We start from the raw sequence: 9677 nt of genomic DNA, 5'->3' as shown, positions 1-9677 counted from the left end.
CCCAGTGTTGTTCAAATCCTGGGTGGGGCTCAGCCACTTAATCCTCAACCAGGCCACTTGAGATGGATTGCTCCATTGTATATGTGAACGTGAGTGGATTCAGAACTATTTTTTTATGTCATAAGCACCTCACAAAGGTGCAAATAGGGAGGGAGAAAATTGTGATGTCTTCTAATCCAGGATGGATACATGTTTGATGGACTGTAGTAGGACTCAGAAATTAAATGGTCAAAAGAAAGTCTGGAGGCAAACTATCAGTGACATATAATTGGAAGGCTTGTAATAAAAATACATTTAGCTTTAGACGTTTCATTTTTCATAAATATCAGCATTATCTGAATTTACACTCACACCAGCCATGTGCAAGGCATGGGAGACATCATATGTATGCATGTATGTAACAGACCCAACAACAACAAACCCAGAGTTTACTTCAGGAATGTAGAGACTAGAAGGTGATTTACATTTTTTCAGAAAATGTGGTGACACCAAGAGAGATTAATTGGGACGGGAAGAGATTCTGTGAGACCACGCAGCCATGAAGGGCTGAACTTAAAACTTACAAAAAAAAAAAAAACGCCTCAAATTTTTCTGAGCTTTTCTCAGTGACCTCTGTCTGTGTGTTCTGTTTGCTGAGAATTCCTTTCCAGCTGTACTGTGTTTATGTCTACTCAGCTTAATCCAGGTCAAACTTTTCTCTCAAGGATATGAGGGCCAACAGTATATGCTCACTTGTCAGACTTAATAGATATTGATTAATATTTAGAAAAATGTGCTTGAAAAGAAACTTGTAGGACAGAATTATAGCTTGAGGAAGCTGTGTGTTGCATACGTATAAATATTTAATGGAATTACTACAGCTACTGTTTGTTATGTGTCTCAACTAAACACCTTCCTTTGCCTCCCTTTACTGCTCTCTGTGCACTGACTGTGTCAACTTAAAAACCCTGGTGCTAGCCTTCTGAGCAGTGAGCGGGCCCGATGCTTGCCCAGGTGGAGGTAAGATCACCTTTTTCCCTCAGTGCTACACCCTCAACATTAAATTCATACATACTGACATCCACGTTAAAGCACTCGTTAGCTTAGGTTACAACCGAAGCTCAGGCAGGGTAATTACCGTATCCCCTAGACCAACGTAGTGCAGGTTATTAATAGCCCATCTAGGCTTGTGTATTTTTCTGCCCTTGGTTCTCGGGTGTAACAGAGAGGAGTGCAGCTCTCTCCTCTCTTCGGTCTGTTATCAGACATTCCGCCCCTGTATGAACTCATCACTCATGACCTCAGGTTGTCCAGCGGTTCCTCCCCTCCCTCGCGGGGTGAGGAGAGCTACCTGCCCCCTTCAAAACCGCAGAGCCGCTCACCCTCTCAACATCAATTTACAGTAATAATACCACAAAACCTCTGATCCATACACTACAGATCAGGCAGCTCTGTGTATAAACCTCAATTTACTTTTTACTTTTTTTACAGTGTCAATGGCTGGACTTTTTGGAAGAAACTCATATGCACTGTATTCAGCATATTCTGAAGGTATCTGAAATGTAAAGGCATGCCTTTTTGGAGAAGCCTCTTTCTAGAATATTTCAACACATCGCAGCCCGTGTGAAGGAACCTAACCGTCTGAAAGTCAATGCAGCGCATTCATCGGATAGAACCGATGAGGAGTGATTATACGCTAAAACAGAACTCTTTCTAGGACTTTTCTGTAAGTCATACATTTCGAAGGAATGAACACGTGACAGCGAAAGCAGTACATGAATGTCACACGTTTGATGTGTCGGGGTTATAAACCAGCTAACACCCATCCATAATGCTGTCAGGAAATGCGCTTAGTACCGTAAAAACAGTTAGCACTTGGCAGAACTAGGCAGGCTGCCAGGGAGTAAACACGGAGCTGAACTTTCAAAGAGGTTAGGTTTTTCACATGCTACGCTCTGGAAACTTCCTCATGGAAATGTAATAGCGTCTAACAGTAAGTCTCGTGGAGGCTGCAGGGACGGCACAACACAGCGCATTTCACTACACACTGTTTAAAAGCTGCATTGTACATGCAATACTTTTTAATACTGTATTACGCAGAATACTGCAGCATCTGTGGGAAAGCAGTGCATATAAGCATTAGCATCATCACATTGACAGTCATACTTTCAGATTCTTAACAAATTACTGCTGAGTGAGTGCGCCCGGTCCCTCCTCCAATCAATACAGTGCACGAACTGAAATATGAAAAATGTGCCAACTGCACATCGTGGAATGTATGAAAAATTTTAGTCTTCGTCACTACACTTCTTTGTATTGGAACCCATAATAAACAGTCCCACTCATTTGCTCAGTTTTTATTCAGGGGGTGGGAGAGGGGCTGCACTGAAGAACCAATTTAACTTGCAAACAGTGACTCCAAGTGGCTCTTGCAGGTGGAAGGTGACATCTTCTCTCCCTGCAGGTTTGGTGAGATTTCTGATCTGGTGGGAGGGGATGGGCTCCACAGCCTCCCAGTCAGATAGATCCAAGTTTAATGTGTCCACAGAAAGAGGATGTGCGCAGTGACAGTGGGCATCTGGGTCAGATTCATGTCCACGTTCTCAATACATACTGGCACTTCACCCATTCACACCACCACCTTACCTGAAGTCGTCACTTTTTGTTGAGAAAGAAAGTCCCGAAAATGAGCCGGGATCCGTCTCAGAGGCCCTGCCATGTGCGTCTGCGGTGGAGTGGGCGAGCTGGCGCGCGCAGGCACGGAGCGGACAGCTGTTTCCCCTCAGGGCCCCCGGACCAGCAGCCAGCGCAGCAGGGGGCTCACGAGGCACACACTGACGCTGCGCTGTGCGCCTCTGCAAATTGATCCCAAATGGCCGACTCCACCACGCCAACTCATCTCATCTCTATCTCATACCACGCACAGCTCTGTTTCACCTGTCGGATTGCTACCGGATCTTTACTTCTTTAGAGTTTCTTTACTTTTTGAGTTTTTTAACCTTTAATTTGCTGATCCCCATCAGTGGATTGAACTCTTTCTGAATAACTGTGTTGACGCTGCAGACTGAATATCAATGTGACGCATGGATGACTATATGTTTATATAATTTATTTTCTTCTTGTGATCACCTGAGGACAACTCTGGAATTGTCTGCAATTCCTAGATGGTAAATGAGTCTGCACAGGAAGCATGAAAACCAAACTGAAATATTTAGGGATCTATAGCACCATTATTGTTTGTGACTTATGCAAAAATTAGACATAAACTCCTTTTAAGATACAAATATACAAAACATTCCCAAAGTTATGGTAATGCAGCTACACAGTTTATTATAGTAGCTAGTGAGGTCACTTAACTTAAATGGACACTAGTTTGCATATCTAGTTACATTATGATTCCAAACCTATACCTTTGTATTACCTAGGTAGATAGCTACCTAAAATGAATGAGTATGACAGATCTGTGTTATCCCTTAACCTTGTGCAAGCTATTTCTATGAATGAAGGCCTCAGCAAAAGAATCCATCAGTTGTAAACAGTAAGTACAGTACATAACTGTAAGACATCTTACACGAGGCTCCACAGACACACAGCAGCAAGCCAATTTAGTTCACAGAGCTCCACATGCTGTACACTGTATACTCTGATATGTTTCATCCTTTGTGCAATTTCTCTGGCGTCAAATAGAGAGGGGAGGCTGGATTTTAAGTGTGTTAACAAATAAATTGATGAGTAAATTAATATGTAAAGGAATAAATCAAACATTAACTACTAGGTTCAAGCAAGTATAACATACTACACAGGTATTGCTTCCGGGGCGGGGCGACGACTTTTTGTGGTTCTCTCCTACACAAAAGACCGGAGACTGATTATACTTAGTAGCCATAACCGAACTCCCTGAAAAATAAACAAGTTATCACATTTATTTTTCCCGTGCTGTTTTGGCTCACACAGAAAGGTGTTCTACAAAATATGGCGGAGCGCGATCACACCATGAGAGGCATTTGACAGGCAGGAGATGCGGTAATTGGGTAGATGCCACCGGTGGAGACATTTTAACGTTTCAGATACACTGTGAGAAAACGATATGAAGAATGTGCATTAAAATCGGAAATCGCTCTGGTGATACACCCAAAGTAAAAAAAAAAATAATAATAATAAAAATCCAAAGTGAAATGCATTCCTAAATGTTGGCAGTCGTTACTGATAAAAAGGCGGAGCCGCTCTTAATCGCGCGCTCCATGTAATTTAACCTCAGTTCTGCAAGTTTTAAAGACTCATTAATGTTTCATATGAGGGTGTATTTGAAGTGGAACTCTTGAAGAAAAAAGAAAACTGATGAAATGTAACAGGAAAAACTGTAATAATTTGATGCTTGGAGCTTCTGCAAATTGACCCTCGATAAAGAGCGAAAATGGCTAAATATGTAGCTCTAATAAAAGCTTTTTTAATGTAGGTAACGATTAGGAGGGTCGTGATACGGATGCAAATAATTATACTCCCTTTTACAATTAATGCAACACTGAATGGCTTGAAACTCAATAATATAATAGGAAAAAGATGAATTTTTCTCCCAATTTACAAACAAAAGACTTAAATGTTACAAACAAAAGAGTTAAGTGACCATAAGTGACCATTAACCGTTGTTAGAGCTTATGTAGTTCGGTTAATCACCACTAGATGTCAGTATTGTCTGGCTTTTAAAAGCCCGTCGTCTTGTTCGATGAGTACACGGTATGAACGTTTTCATTTCTGAGGCCATTGCACAAAAACGTTGCGTTGGTTACATGTACACTGGAATGCGCTTAATAGTACATCTGCAGTACAGTATGTGATTGTGAGATATAAGGCGTTACACGTATAACCAAATGGTGCTACCACGAGAAATGCATTTTCCGTACTTACTCATGCTATAATAAACAAATTAAAGTGCATTTTATACATGTTTTATTACTACTATTACAGGATAACCTGATAATTTATTGCTTAAGTCCAATATATTTAATGATCAGTTTATTTGACCAGAACATCATCAATGATTACACACAGCATCATTCTTTCAGAGTATGTCAATTGCTGTACAGCATTTTTCAAAATTACTTAACATCTTTCAAAAATTTTCAAACATTGTGTTCAGCGCTACTGTATATTCATTCTAAAGGTTGGAAACAGACCCCTCACTGGTAAATAACAATGCGCTGTTTTAGCTATGTAAAAAAGAAGACACAAACAACAAAGTTATCAAAATACTTTTCTGTTTTTTTTAGCTGGTTTAAACACAGCTGAAACCCAAGGCTAGATTAGATCTACTCGGGTAGGAAGCTGAAGTTTGTGGAGTCAAGTGCAAAGTAGAACCGTTGAGCTTGTTGCACTAGCTTTCTGCATTTGCTGTTACATTATTATTGGCATTTTAGCAGACTTACACAGGTTACAGGTATTTACAATGTTATCCATTTATACAGCTGGATATTTACTGAGGCAATTGTGGGCTAAGTACCTTGCCCAAGGGTACAGCAGCAGTGACCCAGCAGGGATTGAAGAGGCAACCTTTCAGTTACAACTCCGGCTCCTTAACCACTATGCTACACTGCCGCCCAGGACCACTGAAACAGAGCAAGCGATGCATCCATCAAAACTGTACACTGACTGAACTAAATGATTCAGTTAATTACAAACAAGCAGATTATAATTAGTAGCTGAGGCACGCTATGATGTTGGGAACAACTTAGAGGAAGCCGGTGGCAGCTCTGACATCTCTTCTTACCTGAGATGACTTGATAAACCTCAAAATCAAAAGTGAACATTAGCTGAATTTTGACCATATTCTAAAAATGTGTGCATTGTATACTGCTTGGAGTAAATCTCCAGACATTTTTGGTGCAGTTATCTCAACCTCACCCGTGTTAATTTGGATGATTAATAGTGGCTAATGAACAGCTCGCCCCTCTGCCACACTGACTTTTACTGGCGGGTCACAATGGTTCTGCAGCAAAGTATGGAATTATGGGTTACAACAGTTATTTTCAAACTACATAAATACAGGACAAAAAGCTAAGAAATGCTATTCATCAATCCTTTTATTATGTCTACAATATTTAAACATAGTCTTTTTGCTTCAACAATGTCAGCACAATTTTTATGCTCTATACTAAAATACAAAAATCTGACATAATTCAGTTAATTACATTAATAACAAGTGTGACAGTGCTGGCACAAGGCAGGACCCAGGATGTCACAGTAAAAACACAAACCAGTTAAGCATTCAATTCAGCACCCATGCACATTTTTCTAAAGCATTGCTTATTATACAGGTGTGGCTCGTTATCCAATGCCTGGCTTCCCTTTCATACATTTCTTACATGTGCACGCTCCTCACTTTGCAGTTAAAAATAAAGTTGGATGAATTGATCGGCTTTTGTTAAGTTTATTAATGGGAAATGGAGGGTCATCTATTTACATGTGCACAAACATTAACAAACACCTGAGGATGAATGCAAACAAATTATTGACAGCAATTATTGAAGTCAGTTGTTACTTTTTAGTTTTTCCAAAGATAGGTGAAGGTGGGATAGGTGAAGCCTCATCTTTCATACTGAGAAATTAAATTTGAATGTACCTCAGACTGTACTACGGAAATTCAAGAAAATAACCGACTGTATACGTTTTGCGTACTATATTTGCCATCGTCCAACAGGTAGTTTAAATGTTGGTGTACTCATTTATGCCTTAACGTAATGTCATCGCACATTGAGTGTGTCTCTGTGTACACAGGGATTCAGAAGTATTCAGCAGTGAAGTCTGTACTTTGATAGTGACAGAAGTTCTCAGTGTTTCTACAAAGTTCCTGCAATGTTACAGGAAACATTACAAGAACATCAACTGCCAACTGGGTAGAGAGGGAGAGTCACTGTCTGTTTTTTTTTTTTTGTGTTGTCACAGATTTCAATCTCGCTGCATATGGTATTCATTTTAGCACTAATGCGTTTTTAACGACACATAGTTTTCTTGGAGGAGGAAAACATTAAGCCTTTGAGCACGCTTAATCTGTTTCCACCCTTGCCAGATAAAGCTACCAGTGTCATACTTGCTTGGACCTAAGATTAAGCAAAATTATATTCCAAATAGCAAACCAGTTATTATAACAGCAAAAGTATGCCCCTTCTTTAAGATGGAAAAACGTATATTTTATAGTTCAAAGACTTACAAAAAGACTGGGCATCACACAATGAGTTCAGATCAGCAAACTAAAGCACAAAGGAAAAGAATTCATTAAGTATTGCTTATGTTTATGAGAAGCAGTTATTACAAGCAAGCCTCAGTAAACTAAGAAGAGCATAAATACAAGTGAATTACACTTGCTTCACAGCAACAAGAAGAAGAATTTTCAGTGCAGAACATGGAAATACAGGAAAAATGGCAGAGTGCATTCAGGAGAGTATGAAACACAAGTTCAGCTGGATGGTGATTATTCTTTTATTCACACTCAGAAAAATAGATTTGCCTATGCCTAAATACTTTACTGGACAATGCCTTCTTTCAGGAAAGATCTTTAGTCAACTACTAATTCTTAATTCTACAGTTAATTCCACAGTTAATTCTACTGTGTAAATGTGTGAATATGACTACAGCCGGCCAGGATGATGAGAGGGTGCTAATCCTTCATGCGGCCATCAGCTTTTACGATAGTGTTGCTCTCAGCTTGAATTCACTTTGCGTTCATCTACATGTAAACATGGAGCATATGGGGAGGCCGAGACAGACATAGAGAGAGAGTCAGAAGGAGAATATTCCTCTGCGCAAGTAACAGGCAGGAGCCTGTCAGTCCTTGGGAATTTTCAGCCTTCCCATCCGCACACGGTGCGAGACAGATAGCTGCCTCCCTGCAGAACTTCAGAGGTACAGAGCCAGAGCGATGAAAGCCACAAGCCAGGTCCCAATGCAAGACCTCTGTCTCTCACTGCCAGCGCAGACTCCCCCCACACCCCCCGCCCACAACCCCCCCACCCCCCCACCCCCATTCAGAATCACATCCTGGAACCGGGCTTCCTTTCTAATTAAAGCCGTGGTGTATAGCGCCAGCCCAGAGGAGATGTGAACAAACTTTAAAGTTTCACTTGACAGGTATATTTAAGTTCACCGAGTTTGACCAGATGGAGCATGTATCTTGTATAAGAGTCTGAATATGATGGAGGATAAAAAAAAAAAAAAAAAAATCAAACAAGCGGGAAAAAAAAATCTGAGTTTTAAAAGGGGGAGGGGAGTGGGTGGTGAGCCAATGAATATAGCTCAGGCTGGCGAGGTGCTGCAGCGGCAGGGTCTTTGAGGTCTGGGTAGCTCAGGAATTCAGACACAACGACCCAGGATGTTCAGCTGGCATTAGATAAGATGTTTGTGTTTAATTGTTAATAATAGTCGTCCATTTCAATCGTACCAAAAGGACCGAACTGAAAGTGCGTTAAAAAACCCTCACCATCTTCATATTAATTACTTTATCCCTCTTTGGGGGGGGGGGGGGGGGGGGGGGACTTGTAAAATGTATTCTGGTTCATTTATGTATCCATACTAATCATCGCTCGGGAAAGGACTTGGAACAAACCAACACCACATAGCTGATGTGATCAAAAAGTCTTACAAGACACATTAAATAATTATTCATAAATCACCAAATTGCACTCATCGTTGGAAGGGTTTAGAATTCAAATGCTCCGCTTTGAAATGATCAGCGTTACCCCCTGCAGTCCCAAAAAGATATTTGTCCTGACTGAAAAGTCTTCAGAAGAATTCACATTAGGAGAATAAAGGCAATATAACACACTAGCTATGTGGCTGAAGAAATGTTATTTTCAAGTATAAAAATGTATTATTACTGATTGAAATTGAATTATGTTTCTTACTGCAACTGAACAAAAATACTTATGTACAAACACGTATATGTTACACCACAATAATCAATCACACGATAACCATACCATACTGTAACACATAATACAACATCCATCCAGAAGGACATACCAACTTTTACACACATTTTCTATATCGTGCTGGAAGTCACTCTGGATAAGAGTGTCTGCTAATGTAATGTAATGTAATGTAATTTCTCTGTTAGACAACGAAAGATACACACTAAATGCCTGAGACCATTTGACAATTTGAGTTTGAGTCTTTTGCTCCATCTAGTGAACTGTTTGGGCATGGGAAAAGCACCATATTCAGTGAGGTCTTGACCGCAGAGGTGTTCCGGTGAGCAGTGGAGGATTACGGTGTGTGGGCTCTGCTCTACATCTGAACTGTGTAACAGAGCACTGTTACAATTCACAGGGCTGTGTTCCCATTTCAAAACCTGTCTGGTAACATACAGTGACCCACCCCCCCCGCCTCCACCTCAGAACATGGCCAATGTGAGAAGACTACCAAAAAGCTCGGCTGACCCATGCAAGGCTTTCTTATTGCCGTTTGATTACATCATATGGACTTGGAGTGATGTGATTTTTTTTTTGCTATGTTTGCTTGATGGCCTGAATTTATTCACTGCGAGACAAGCTGTTCCTCTTCCAGCCAAGATGATGCTATTGAAAAGAAAATTTGACAATTTCACTGCTTACTAAAAACATCAAAATCTGTTTCAGATGAATCATTTGTCCTACAGTTTAGTCATCGAAAAAAAAATGTTTACAAAGCAAAAACTGACCAGAAGCGAG

This window comes from Megalops cyprinoides, chromosome 18 (assembly GCF_013368585.1).
Source record: "Megalops cyprinoides isolate fMegCyp1 chromosome 18, fMegCyp1.pri, whole genome shotgun sequence".
Classification (NCBI taxonomy): Eukaryota; Metazoa; Chordata; class Actinopteri; order Elopiformes; family Megalopidae; genus Megalops; species Megalops cyprinoides.
The sequence above is the reverse complement of the archived record's forward strand: the minus strand, read 5'-3'. Positions refer to the sequence as shown.